General features: G+C 39.1%; 1 pseudogene; it reads left to right on the top strand.

The window, feature by feature from the left end:
* Nucleotides 1-4,800, top strand: part of LOC125889092 (Na(+)/H(+) exchange regulatory cofactor NHE-RF3-like) — a 268,747-nt pseudogene extending 263,947 nt beyond the window's left edge.
* Nucleotides 4,801-14,945: the final 10,145 nt, after the last annotated feature.

Here is a 14,945-nt window from a genome sequence, read left to right as displayed (position 1 = left end):
ACTAAGATGACTTTTTTACTCTATAGGCAACATAACCTTCTGTTGTTCACGTTTCATTCACTTATCATAAATAAAACATTACCCCATTTATCATAAAACACATTTTCTCACAGAGTTGAACTACAACAACTACAATCTGACTACATTCACTCATTAAATATCGCTGCACCATTATTTACAATAACATTTTCTGATTTTAGCAATAAACCACAAATATGTCCATTTGGCTTCAGATAGTAACTAGAAAATCACATATTGTATGAAAACGATTTCATTAATAAAGTGCATAATGAAATAAGTGTATTTAGTGCATTCACACATTGTTTCCTGTTATTTTGGGTCAACTTCCTTCACTTCCTTAGCATTAGCTAGTTAGCATACATGCCTTTATCTCTACTTACATCAGATTCTCTTAACAGCTCCTTTCTTTGACTCACATGTGGGAAACAATCTCATGAGTTACATGTTCTTAAAATCTAGCATGTCCAGTCAATTTAAGGCATATTTACCGACCTGTGGTAAAAATAGAAGAGACACACGTTGTACTGGCGTCATTCTCGGAACCCATCGGCTATATTCGGCGTCTGACTTCCAGCAGACGGCGATACAGCCTCTGGGGGCAGACCCCTGATTTTTTGGCATTCCAGTTTGATTTGGGCGGAGTAGGCGAATTTCCGTTTCCGACTTCCGTTTATATATAAGTAAATATGCTGAACCATTGCAATGGATTCAGAGTTCGCAGTGACACCAAATATGTTCTGCCTCGTTAGTTCACCGCATGGACCGTTTAACCTGGCAACAACTGCAGCCGGCTCAAACGTTTACAGACTCTACATTCACTGAATGTAGAGTCTGTATATAGAGACTATACTGGCGTTAACTTCACGGCAGCAGGATTTATTCTTCCTGTTTACATGGAGGTCATATTCTCTACCACAAGTGCAGTGCACCACCTAGTGGCCTGTGTGTGACATAGCAATGTAGTGATTTAAAGTGCAATGAAACTGATGAAATCAATGAATATAAATGAAAAATAACTAAAAAATAAAAATAATAAAAAATAATAATAGGGGTTTCTGTTTTTCTCTCATCTTAATTTTTTTTTTATGTTATTTCTAAGGTTAACGGTTTTCAATCCTTTACAAGGACATGAAGAATAACAGCTGTATTTTATTCATTCACACATACAGCCATGAGAGCAATATTCTTCAAAACTAGTTCACAGATAATCCAAATTCCAAAGTGATTTTTTTTTAGCAACAACGATGTGAAACATCAGAAATCTCATACCACATCACAAATCCATAACAATGAATATTAGCATAGTAAAGTAAGTCCATAATGTCAGTATGAATGACACATGAATAACTTTTGTTATTATTGTCACGATCTTGACAAGGTAATACTACACAACGGACCAAAAACACACACCTGTCTGAACATTATTAGGCTAAATACAGTCGTTCAGTCCCACTTTGACAAAGGTGTGCTTATTGTCAACACTCTGCTACTTAGAAAAGTAACCTGCAGCAATATAGTAGAAAAGAGGGAGCAATGAACTTCTCACAAATATTAAGAACTGGCCAACGTGTTGGTGAGTATTGACAACTTAAGTACTCCTAATGAGAGGGGTGCGCCTGTCTCTGCACACACAGAGAATCGCTCTGGCGCTGTTGGTGCAGACCCTGACACACTTTTTCCAATCGAGCCCATTCTCTTGGATAAAGATGTTCAGTAGCTGGAATATGTGCTCAGCTGTAGTTCTAGTCTTTAGTGGGTGACAAAAAAGAAAATACTCCTGAGCTGCACCATCACACGCATATCTGATGTACACAAGCAAATTAGCCAAATCTGCAACACCAGTTGTCTCATCCAGGTGGAGGGAATAATAGCGACTTCTTTTAGTGCGCTCAGTCAGTGTCTTTTTAACATTATCTGTCATGGTGCGTATTCTCCGTGATACTGTGTCCTTTGAAAGTGGCACCACGTTTAACTGTATGGCAGCTTTCTCCCCACGTGTGATGTGTGTCATTTCGTTGGCTATTGGCAGACACAGTTTACCAGCTTTTGCTAAGCTAGGCTGGCATGGTACGAAGCCTCCAATGCTTTGGCTGTGGGTGTAACACTAGACTGAATTGTGGACTTGGACTGCTTCAATTCGTCCTGCTTTCTTAGAAAAAAAAATCCAATGGTTTATCTTTCAGCGCAGTGTGTTTGGTTAAAAGGTGTTTTGTGAGATGTGTCATGGATTCATTACTGAGGACTTCACCACATACCACACACTAAAGGCCTCAGCTCCTCCTCGGTCCTGTGCCAACTAAATCCAAACTTGAGATAACTCAAGTCATATTTCCTTACCTCCCCACTGCCTTGATTATTAAGTAGAGCATGAATTTAACCCTATGGGCCCGAACGACGCATAGTGCGTCCAAATTCACACCCGTTCTTCTCTGTGGATTTTCTCCGTGACGTGCGCCCTAGCGAGAAGCCACACTTCTCCAGCGTGAAACAGCGGAACTATAGCTTTCCGAGAAGGCCAAACACTTGTCGGTAATCCAGTGTTTTCACAGTGAAAAAAAATGATAAAGTTACACTAAAATGATGTATAACAGAGCTTTCATACAGCTTTGCACACACATTACTCTTAGATGGATTACTCGCGAACGCAGGTTTGCACAGAAATGCCACGCATATCACATGAAAGCACAGGAGCAGAGCTTTCCAGGGATACCACACACATCATTGTACTGTCATCCCATCATGCTATAAATACAGATTGATTGTCTACAAAATAAAAACCTGACGAAATTCTTTACAATCCATTATACAGATCTTGTTATCAGTCACTTCATATAGTGAGCAGTGTTGCCAAGTCTGCTTATTATAAGCGACTTTGGGCTTGGTGTTCTGTAAAGTCGCTTACAAATACTGGTAGTCACGGGTCGCGGTTTTTTTGGGCTTGTTTATAAAGTGTAGCTGCTTATTTGGGCTTGTTCCCAGCTCCATAATAAGTTGTCAAGCAGATATTTTTGATACGTTATTTAAACGTAGGATAGTTTGTCTTGCCTGTTCCCTCTGTCCCTCCCCTTTCTCCATACACACAGGAGACAGAATTTTTTTTCCCACCCGCCTCCTGCTTCTAATTGGCTCTCACCATCAGACAACGAATACTGGCCAATCAGAGGCAGAGCAGGGCAATGTGTTTTTTCTGTTTAGGAAAACGTCAGTCCTGTAACTAAAAGAAAAAAGTTAGATGAGTGCATAAAAAGCAATAATAAATAAAGAATTTGTGAATTCAGGATGATATTTATTTGTGTGTGCAAATTTTAATTATCAGAGGTTTACTGTGTATATAATGCACTTGGTACATCAGTCTATATTTGATATCCCATGTGTTTTCTAATGTTAAATAATGTTAAAAGATGGTTTAACTCCCTCTTGTGGTCATTGTCCTGAAGCTCAGGGAGGAGAAAAATAAATAAACTGTGTACCGTGGGTACAGTTTTGCAAAACTGCGCACAGTTCTGTCCACATGGATGTAAATTGACAATCTGTACCCACAGTTTAAAATCCGTCCCCACGGATTGTAAAACCATGCACACAGTTTATTTAATTTTCTCTCACCGGAACCTAGGGGGCTCCATAGAAAAAGTTGTTTGTTTTGGGCTAGTTTTCACAGGTCTGGTTGCTTATTTGTCTCGTGAGATCTGGCAACACTGATAGTGAGGAATATTATATCTTACCACGTCTTAGGCTTGCGTGTGTTTCTCCCTGTCTATCCACATTTGTAGTCCGGCTTTCAAGATGCAAATGTCTCCATATTGTCCAGTTGACACTCCATCAAACTTTGTATGACAAGACCAGCCACTTCACCTTTGCGCACCCAGACAACTGCAGCCTAATGCATGCTGACAGGGCCGTAGTCACCATACACACTGAGGGGGACACGTGCCCCCCGCCCCCCACCAATGCCCAAAATGTTCCCCCGGTATATAACTGAAACTGAAAAACAAATATTATCTTGGAGGACATCATTGCACTTGGTTGACTATTTTTCTATGATCTTAGATGTAAATATTGCATGTTTCTTTCAGATAAAACACATTTTTGACTTTTGAATGAGTCAATGGAATTTCTTGCAATAATGAAAAAATACTGGCAATCATGTCCGCCTGGCACAAACCACATGTTTTGGACAGCTGTGGAGTGACAGAATGTCCCAGCATCATGGTTCTTATATTGCCAGATTCCAGAGAGTCTCCCCTCTTCATATATGGTAGAATATGTCTTTTTCCAACTTACTATGGTGAGATACATGTAAAAATGTAAGAATTTAGTCACACAGATTTGTTTTTTTTTTTCATTGATATAAAAATTAATATAAAATACAGGCACATAGAAGGACATGGAATGATGGCAAATCTGGTTAGCCCAGATTGTCCTGAAAAAAAACAAAACAAGAAATAGCATGTGTATTGTAGTGAGCATGGACTTTTGGCTTTTATTTTATGAACATTTCCGGAGTCTACTTCCTGTGTGGGTTGTGTGCTGCTGTGTTTACCTGTCTCCAGAGGCTTCTCCCCTCCCCCGCCCTGCACTGAGGCTGACTGTGAACACCTGAGAGTCATCTGCAATCAACGGGCTTTAAGACTGCCACCGACTCTAGCCTCAGCGGCAGAGTATTTGCGACTGCACGCAGTGGTATCTCGGCTCCTCTGTTCCTCTGGTGATTTGAGTATCTTGCAAGTTTGATTGTGTTTTTGCTCTTTGAGTGTTTAACCCTCGTTCTCCTATCTCTTCTTCCAGTGTCTCCCTCTGTGCCTCACAGCAGCCCACAGCCCAGCACTCTCACCTGATTATCTCACTCTGCACACGGACTCCGGATCTCCTTTGTTCTCTGCATCATTCTGGCACAATAAAACTGTTAAACCTTTTCCCTCGGTCTGTCTGCATTTTGGGTCCATAACCTCGCTGCCACCACATGTATGTAGCCTTTATAATGACTGTGATATGAGCTTAAAACTAAAGGCAGTAAAAATACCCCAAAAACGCCTAGGGCCCAAAGGGTTAATGGAGGTATTTTGTCAGGGGTAACATTACTGGTGTTGTAAGTTAGTATGGCAAAGAAAAACACAGCCAATTTGTGGCTGTTCATGGTCAGAAATATACGGTGGCCCTGAAGTGCAAATCACAACGGCAAATCAGAAAACACAACAACAAATCAAAAAACACAACAGCAAATCAGAAAACACAACGGCAAATCAGAAAATACAACAAAAAATCAGAAAAGACAAGGGCAAAACAGAAAACACAACAACAACTCAGAAAAAACAACAGCAAATCAGAAAACACAACAACAAAACAGAAAACACAACGGCAAATCAGAAAACACAACAGCAAGTCAGAAAACACAACAACAAATCAGAAAACACAACAACAAAACAGAAACAAGAACAACATTAACCAAACCGGAAAAGGTAGGTACCCTTCAGCGTATGCAGACTCATGTTTATGTTGTGAATTGTCGACAGCATATCCAGTATCACATCATATCATGATCATGATCATCATGTCTTACATCAAAATATTCTTTAATAGCAGCACGTACGTTGTCACTAGCGGCGCTCATATTTTGAAAACAAGTAAACCATGTTATTCCAGTTCAAAGGGCAGACCAGTCAGCAAAAATTCATGTCGCCCGAAGGTACCTATCTTTGGTTAATGTCTCTCTGTCCCTCTTGTTCTTGTAGTGTTTATTATTATTATTATTATTATTATTATTGTTTCTTTCTTTCTTTCAGCGTACGCGACTTTCAACTGGAATTTGACCCCCTAAACATGCTCGAAAACTCACCAAAATTGGCATGCCTGTCAGGACTGGCGAAAAATTTTATAAACTGATTAAATTAATCTGAAAAGTGCCAAAATGGGCTCTCTAGCGCCACCTAGAAACACAAAAATGGCCGCTGCAGCCAGTAGGAACGTCGTAGGAAGATCAAACCAAAACAGCCTCGTTCGTCTCATCAAGACCTACAAATCACGCGCTCGCACCCATGACCTAACTCCAACAGGAAGTGAGATATTTCCCTTTCAAAATAAGAGTTTTCCTCAAAAAAAAATTCCTTTAAAAAACGTCCGACACCGTTTATCGTATCGGCTTCAAACTCGCACAGATTATTCTTCAACGTGTCCTTATCAATTATTGTGCGTAACTTTTTCAATCCTCGACTGGTTTGGATGTTATGGCGCGTTTCAGGTGATGTGCGCCAAAACCTCCTGAGGATTTGTTGTGCCACCTAGACACACTAAAATGCCCGGTCACGTGGTAGGAACCACTTAGAAAGCCCAAACCAAAACTGTCTCGTTCGTCTCATAAAGACCTACAAATGTCGCGCTGCAACCCCTGACCTAACTCCAACAGGAAGTGAGCTGTCGGTCTTTGAATGTAAGATGGCGTTTTTCACAAATTCTGTCGATCAAAAATTATTTGCTCCTACACCGTTTATCATAACTGCTTCAAACTTGCACAAATTACAGCTCTACCCCTGCTGAACATTACTTGTGAAGGACTTTGTCATAACTTGAACGGTTTGGATTTTAGAAGCGTTAGAAGGTGCAGGACACAACTCCTCATGATGATCTCTGGAAGAAAAGATGAGGGCCAACACACTGTAAACCTGTGATTAAGGTGACATTTTTCAGTCCATAGACATACAAGCTTTATATGTTTGCGTTCAGAACAAATTTATCTATCTGGTGATGTTTTCAGATTGAAGATGGGACCCACGGTTTGGCATCTGGAAGCATTTGTTTGAGAAAGTTTCAAGCCATTCTGCTCTGTGTCTGAGCTGCATGCAGTCCTTAATTAGCATAACAAAGGCTTCACTCTGACAGTCTGTGTGTCAGAGTGAAGTGTGTATGTGTGGTCACACACACATGAGGTTTTAAATTACTTTAAAAATGACCTTTAAAGTATTTCCATGTATTTTATCAATTTTATGTCTTTGAACCCAAGAGACTGACCTGGAGGGTTGCAGTAAATCACCTCATTTCAAGTACAAGTCAGTAACAGTGTTACAAACATCAGGAAAGAATATACATCTTTGAGGAAATGTTACATTCAACAACACAGTAGTCTCATCAAACACCTTTCTTTTGATGTAATTGACAGAAAAATTAAATGCTGTGTTTTTGATGCATACAACATTATGTATACTTCGTGCAATCTGTAACTTTGTCTGCCACAAACAGGAAGTATGTGAACATGTGAGATATGTCAATATGTCAGCAAACTCTCTCTCTCTCTCCCTCCCTGTCCCCCCCTCTCTCTCTCTCTCTCTCTCTCTCTCTCTCTCTCTCTCTCTCTCTCTCTCTCTCTCTCTCTCTCTCTCTCTCGTGTCCTGTTACTGCATGTCAGTTACTCGGCCTCTTCTTCAGAGCCTTTGTGCTCCACTGTCTTGCAGGTTAACTTCTATCACAAACTGTCAAAGTTTCATTAGGTCACATGGCTTATGTCTACAAATTGCAAAATATACGCTCACACCACCTTCATAAGAACCCTTTACAGTTTTTAAAATTGAGTTTGACTTATGATTCTGGCTATTGTGGTACAACATGTGGGAAGTATATATTAATATCTGATGGTATACATATGTGACAATAATCATATGTGTGTAATAACAGGAGAAGTATGGCGCACACACAGACAGAAACAGACACACACACACACACACACACACACACACACACACCAGTCCCTATCCCCCCTCCCTCTCTCTCTCTCTCTCTCTCTCTCTCTCTCTCTCTCTCTCTCTCTCTCTCTCTCTCTCTCTCTCTCTCTCTCTCTCTCTCTCTCCCCCCCCGTCCTCTTTCTCCCTTCTCTCCCTCTCTGCATGTTGAGAACTCGGCCGTCTATGTCTGTCTGTCTGTGTTTCTCATACTTCTACTGTTATTATACACATATGATTAGTGTCACATATGTATACAATCACATATTAATTCAACATATTGTACTATAGTTGCCAGAATTATAATTATAATATTATTACTTTTATTAATGTTGTTGTAAGCTACATTATGTGCAATAAACATTTGGGAGCTGCTATGACAGATTGCCAGTCTGATCCTTGTGCACAGTGTTATTAAATCAAATAAATATAAAAATGACAGAGGTTTGATTTGAGCTGAGGGTGAATTTGTGCAGTGTAATATTTGAACGTTAAGACAAAAGGTGATGCTCAAAGAAATGACTGATCTGCAAAAATTCAGTAACTTAAGACAGTTCTGAGTAACAAAGAAATGTGCAGCAGGTTAACTTCTATCACAGCGGTGCCTGGCTGGTGACATGTGAGGTTGTGTTGCTGCTGTAGTGTGAAATGCCTGCTGATTTTGTTATCATTAGTTATTAGTCAAACTGAGCTTGAAGTCACCTAATGACATGGTCATTAATTAGCATAACAATGGCTTCACTCTGACAGACACAAGCCTGTGTGTGTGTTTGTGTGTGTGATGTTATTTGAATGTAAGGTGACGTTTTTCACAAATTCTGTTGAACAAAAATTATTTGCTCCTACACCGTTTATCATAACTGCTTCAAACTTGCACAAATTACAGCTCTACCCCTGCTGAACATTACTTGTGAAGGACTTTGTCATAACTTGAACGGTTTGGATTTAAGAAGCGTTAGAAGGTGCAGGACACAACTCCTCATGATGATCTCTGGAAGAAAAGATGAGGGCCAACACATTGTAAACTTGTGATTAAGGTGACATTTTTCAGGCCATAGACATACAAGCTTTATATGTTTGCGTTCAGAACAAATTTATCTATCTGGTGATGTTTTCAGATTGAAGATGGGACCCACGGTTTGGCATCTGGAAGGATTTGTTTGAGAAAGTTTCAAGCCATTCTGCTCTGTGTGTGAGATGCAGCTCTCATCAATTAGCATAACAAAGGCTTCACTCTGACACACTGTCAGAGTGAAGTGTGTGTGGTCACACAGACATGACAGTATAACATTTACCAAACTCATTCCTAAAACTTTGTCATACATATGTGACAATAATCATATGTGTATAATAACAGTAGAATTATGGCGCACACACAGACAGACACGGACACACAGAGACACACAGACAGACAGACACCCACACACACACTCCACTCCCTTTTATTATACACATATGATTAGTGTCACATATGTATACAATCAGATATTAATTCAACATATTGTACACACACTCCTCCCTGCCCCCTCTCTTTCTCTGTCTCTCTCTCTCTCCCCCCTCTGTCCTCTTTCTCCCTTTTCTCCCTTTCTGCATGTCTAACTCGGTCGTCTGTGTCTGTGTGTGTTATACTTCTACTGTTATTATACACATATGATTATTGTCACATATGTATACTATCAGATATTAATTCAACATATTGTACCACAATTGCTAGAATTATAATTTTAATATTATTGCTTTCATTAATGTTGTTGTAAGCTACTGTCATGATCATCTCTCCTACATCTCTCTCTGTCTCCCCTTCTGTCTCATGGGGTCCTGAGGATAGAGGATGTTGTATGCTGTAAAGCCCTGTGAGGCAAATTGTGATTTGTGATATTGATTGATTGATTGATCGATATTTGTTTCTTGACTCAACAGCATTCAGTGACAGTATTTCAGTTACAGATGTAGTAAATTTAAAGACTCTGCAATGTTGCACCATTGCTCACTCAGAAATATTAACAAATAATTTGCAATATTAGGCTATAGGAATTATGTTCCATCAGTGTGACTAATAACATCATTGATAGAGATTATTAGTCATTGATAGTCGTCTTTGAAGCTTCATAAAGATTTTTAAAATGTAAACAATAAGACCTACATATTATGAGCATTAAACATTTCAGAGCTGATCTGACAGACTGACAGTCTGGTCCTTGTGCACAGTGTTATTAAAACAAATAAATATAAACACGACAGAGGTTTGATTTGATCATCACACATGTCAAAGTTTCATTAGGTCACATGGCTTATGTCTATAACTTTCAAAATATACGCTCACACCACTTTCATAAGAACCCTTTACAGTTTTTAAAATTGAGTTTGACTTATGATTCTGGCTATTGTGGTACAACATGTGGGAAGTATATATTAATATCTGATGGTATACATATGTGACAATAATCATATGTGTGTAATAACAGGAGAAGTATGGCACACACAGACAGACACGGACACACACAGAGACACACACACACACACACACACACTCCACTCCCTATCCCCCCCCTCTCTCTCTATCTCTCTCTCTCTCTCAATTCAATAAGCTTTATTGGCATGACTGTAGATTAACAATATTGCCAGAGACATTAAAATTTACAAATAAAGTACAATAATAAAAGTAAGTCAGAAAACTATAAAAAAAAGATTAAATATATGATATATAATACAAAATACACCAATCTACAATACAATACACCAATATATAATATAGAAAAAAAATGAATAAAGAAAAATGTAGATTGTGAGTTACAAGGACTGTAAATATAGACAGGTGTGTCGGGTGTTGTGATGGTTGTCCCTCAGGCTGTGGCATAACCTGACATATGTTGCTGCTGCTAAGCTGCTCTCTCTCTCTCTCTCTCTCTCTCTCTCTCTCTCCTCCCTCTGTCCTCTTTCTCTCGTCTCTCCCTCTCTGCATGTTGAGAACTCGGCCGTCTATGTCTGTCTGTCTGTGTGTGTCATACTTCTACTGTTATTATACAAATATGATTAGTGTCACATATGTATACAATCAGATTTTAATTCAACATTTGTAGGTCTTAGTATATATTTGTGTCTGTTTGCTGCACTTAGATCCTCAAAGCAGCCAGTACATATCACTCAAGCTTTCACTAGGTCACATGATTTCAAATGAATATGGATGTGTAGTTTGATCATCACACATGTCAAAGTTTCATTAGGTCACATGGCTTGTGTCTACAAGTTTCAAATTATAAGCTCACACCACCTTCATAAGAACCTTGCATTTTTAACCCTGCGGGCCCCCTCATAAAAAATCACACCTGTCCCCTTCGGAACGATGTGAACAACAGAAAAATATTAAATATTAACATATTTCTCTACATTTTTTTGCTTAAATCTTTTAAGCAACTTGTTCTCAGATTATGCATACCTAATATTCATTCCTTTTGAGGATTTTCACAATATATTTGCCATTTTATTTACATGAAGTCACTGTTACTTTAATGAAAAAAACATGAATTAAGATTAACTATATAATAAATGTTGGATGGATTTTTTTATTTTATTTATCACAGTCTGTGATATGTGAATGATAAATAACAACACCAATTTTGATGCATTATCATTTTTGGGGGCAGTTTCTATTTTTCAATAAAAATAGAAACTGTTCCCCTTCAGGACTTATTTTTGTCTTTGTTGAAAAACAACCATAAAAATATTAATTTTTTTTTTTGATTTTTAACTCCTAGTCAGAGTATACATACCAAATATTCATTGTGGGTGTATGTATGAGAGAGAAAGACAGTGAGATATATTATATATATATATATATATATATATATATATATATGTAGAGAGAGAGAGAGAGAGACATGGAGAAAAAAAATAATGTAACCTTAGAGCAACCTGCAGTTCATAATTTGCAAATTTTAGCGACACAATTACACTCACACACACACAGACACACACACACACACTCCCTGTCCCCCCTCTCTCTCTCTCTCTCTGTCTCTCTTTCTCCCCCCTCTCTCCTCTCTCTCCCTTCTCTCCCTCTCTGCTTGTCACTAACTGCCGTACTGCATGTCAGTAACTCGGCCTCTTCTCCAGAGCCTTTGTGTTCCACTGTCTTGCAGGTTAACTTCTATCACAGCGGTGCCTGGATAGTGTGGTGTGTGTGGTTGTGTTGCTGCTGTGGTGTCAAATGCGTCATGCTGATTCTGTTATCATTAGTCATTAGTCAAACTGAACTTGAAGTGCCTGTGCTGTCACCTAAGTACGTGGTCATTAATTAGCATAACAATGGCTTCACTCTGACAGACACAGGCCTGTGTGTGTTTGTGTGTGTGTGTTGTTTGATCATCGCACATGTCAAAGTTTCATTAGGTCACATGGCTTAGGTCTGCAACTTGAGCTGGGGGACGACGGCGGGGGGCCGAGGTCCCTCCCAACGCTGCTTGCAGCTTTAATTATTATTATTATTATTATTGTTTCTTTCTTTCTTTCAGCGTACGCGACTTTCAACTGGAATTTGACCCCCTAAACATGCTGGAAAACTCACCAAAATTGGCATGCCTGTCAGGACTGGCGAAAAATTTTATAAACTGATGAAATTAATCTGAAAAGTGCCAAAATGGGCTCTCTAGCGCCACCTAGAAACACAAAAATGGCCGCTGCAGCCAGTAGGAACGTCGTAGGAAGATCAAACCAAAACAGCCGTATTCGTCTCATCAAGACCTACAAATCACGCACCCATGACCTAACTCCAACAGGAAGTGAGATATTTCCCTTTCAAAATAAGAGTTTTCCTCAAAAAAAAAGAAATTCCTTTAAAAAACATCTCCTCCTACACCGTTTATCGTATCGGCTTCAAACTTGCACAGATTATTGTTCAACGTGTCCTTATCAATTATTGTGCGTAACTTTTTCAATCCTCGACTGGTTTGGATGTTATGGCGCGTTTCAGGTGATGTGCGCCAAAACCTCCTGAGGATTTGTTGTGCCACCTAGACACACTAAAATGCCCGGTGTGACGGGTAGGAACCATAGAAAGACCAAACCAAAACAGCCTCGTTCGTCTCATCAAGACCTACAAATGTCGCGCTGCAACCCCTGACCTAACTCCAACAGGAAGTGAGCTGTCGGTCTTTGAATGTAAGATGGCGTTTTCACAAATTCTGTCGATCAAAAAATTTTGCTCCTACACCGTTTATCATAACTGCTTCAAACTTGCACAAATTACAGCTCTACCCCTGCTGAACATTACTTGTGAAGGACTTTGTCATAACTTGAACGGTTTGGATTTTAGAAGCGTTAGAAGGTGCAGGACACAACTCCTCATGATGATCTCTGGAAGAAAAGATGAGGGCCAACACACTGTAAACTTGTGATTAAGGTGACATTTTTCAGTCCATAGACATACAAGCTTTATATGTTTGCGTTCAGAACAAATTTATCTATCTGGTGATGTTTTCAGATTGAAGATGGGACCCACGGTTTGGCATCTGGAAGGATTTGTTTGAGAAAGTTTCAAGCCATTCTGCTCTGTGTCTGAGCTGCATGCAGTCCTTAATTAGCATAACAAAGGCTTCACTCTGACACACTGTCAGAGTGAAGTGTGTGTGGTCACACAGACATGACAGTATAACATTTACCAAACTCATTCCTAAAACTTTGTCATACTTATGTGACAATAATCATATGTGTATAATAACAGTAGAATTATGGCACACACAGACAGACACGGACACACAGAGACACACAGACAGACAGACACCCACACACACACACTCCACTCCCTTTTATTATACACATATGATTAGTGTCACATATGTATACAATCAGATATTAATTCAACATATTGTACACACACTCCACTCCCTGCACCCCCCCTCTCTCTCTTTCTCTGTCTCTCTCTCTCTCTCCCCCCTCTGTCCTCTTTCTCCCTTTTCTCCCTTTCTGCATGTCTAACTCGGTCGTCTATGTCTGTGTGTGTTATACTTCTACTGTTATCATACACATATGATTATTGTCACATATGTATACTATCAGATATTAATTCAACATATTGTACCACAATTGATAGAATTATAATTTTAATATTATTCCTTTCATTAATGTTGTTGTAAGCTACTGTCATGATCATCTCTTCTGCATCTCTCTCTGTCTCCCCTTCTGTCTCATGGGGTCCTGAGGATAGACGGATGTTGTATGCTGTAAAGCCCTGTGAGGCAAATTGTCATTTGTGATATTGATTGATTGATTGATCGATATTTGTTTCTTGACTCAACAGCATTCAGTGACAGTATTTCAGTTACAGATGTAGTAAATTTAAAGACTCTGCAATGTTGCACCATTGCTCACTCAGAAATATTAACAAATAATTTGCAATATTAGGCTATAGGAATTATGTTCCATCAGTGTGACTAATAACATCATTGATAGAGATTATTAGTCATTGATAGTACGTCTTTGAAGCGTCATAAAGATTTTTAAAATGTAAACAATAAGACCTACATATTATGAGCATTAAACATTTCAGAGCTGATCTGACAGACTGACAGTCTGGTCCTTGTGCACAGTGTTATTAAAACAAATAAATATAAAAACGACAGAGGTTTGATTTGATCAGCACACATGTCAACGTTTCATTAGGTCACATGGCTTATGTCTACAAATTGCAAAATATATGCTCACACCACCTTCATAAGAACCCTTTACAGTTTTTAAAACTGAGTTTGACTTATGATTCTGGCTATTGTGGTACAACATGTGGGAAGTATATATTAATATCTGATGGTATACATATGACAATAATCATATGTCTACAATAGCAGTAGAAGTATGGCACACACAGACAGACACAGACAGACACACACTCCACTCCCTGTTCTCTCATGATGATCTCTGGAAGAAAAGATGAGGGCCAACACACTGTAAACCTGTGATTAAGGTGACATTTTTCAGGCCATAGACATACAAGCTTTATATGTTTGCGTTCAGAACAAATTTATCTATCTGGTGATGTTTTCAGATTGAAGATGGGACCCACGGTTTGGCATCTGGAAGGATTTGTTTGAGAAAGTTTCAAGCCATTCTGCTCTGTGTCTGAGCTGCATGCAGTCCTTAATTAGCATAACAAAGGCTTCACTCTGACAGTCTGTGTGTCAGAGTGAAGTGTGTATGTGTGTGGTCACACACACATGAGGTTTTAAA

The sequence above is a fragment of the Epinephelus fuscoguttatus genome, linkage group LG5 (genome assembly GCF_011397635.1).
Source record: "Epinephelus fuscoguttatus linkage group LG5, E.fuscoguttatus.final_Chr_v1".
Classification (NCBI taxonomy): Eukaryota; Metazoa; Chordata; class Actinopteri; order Perciformes; family Serranidae; genus Epinephelus; species Epinephelus fuscoguttatus.
Note: the sequence above shows the minus strand (reverse complement) of the source record. Positions and strands in the feature narration are given on the sequence as shown.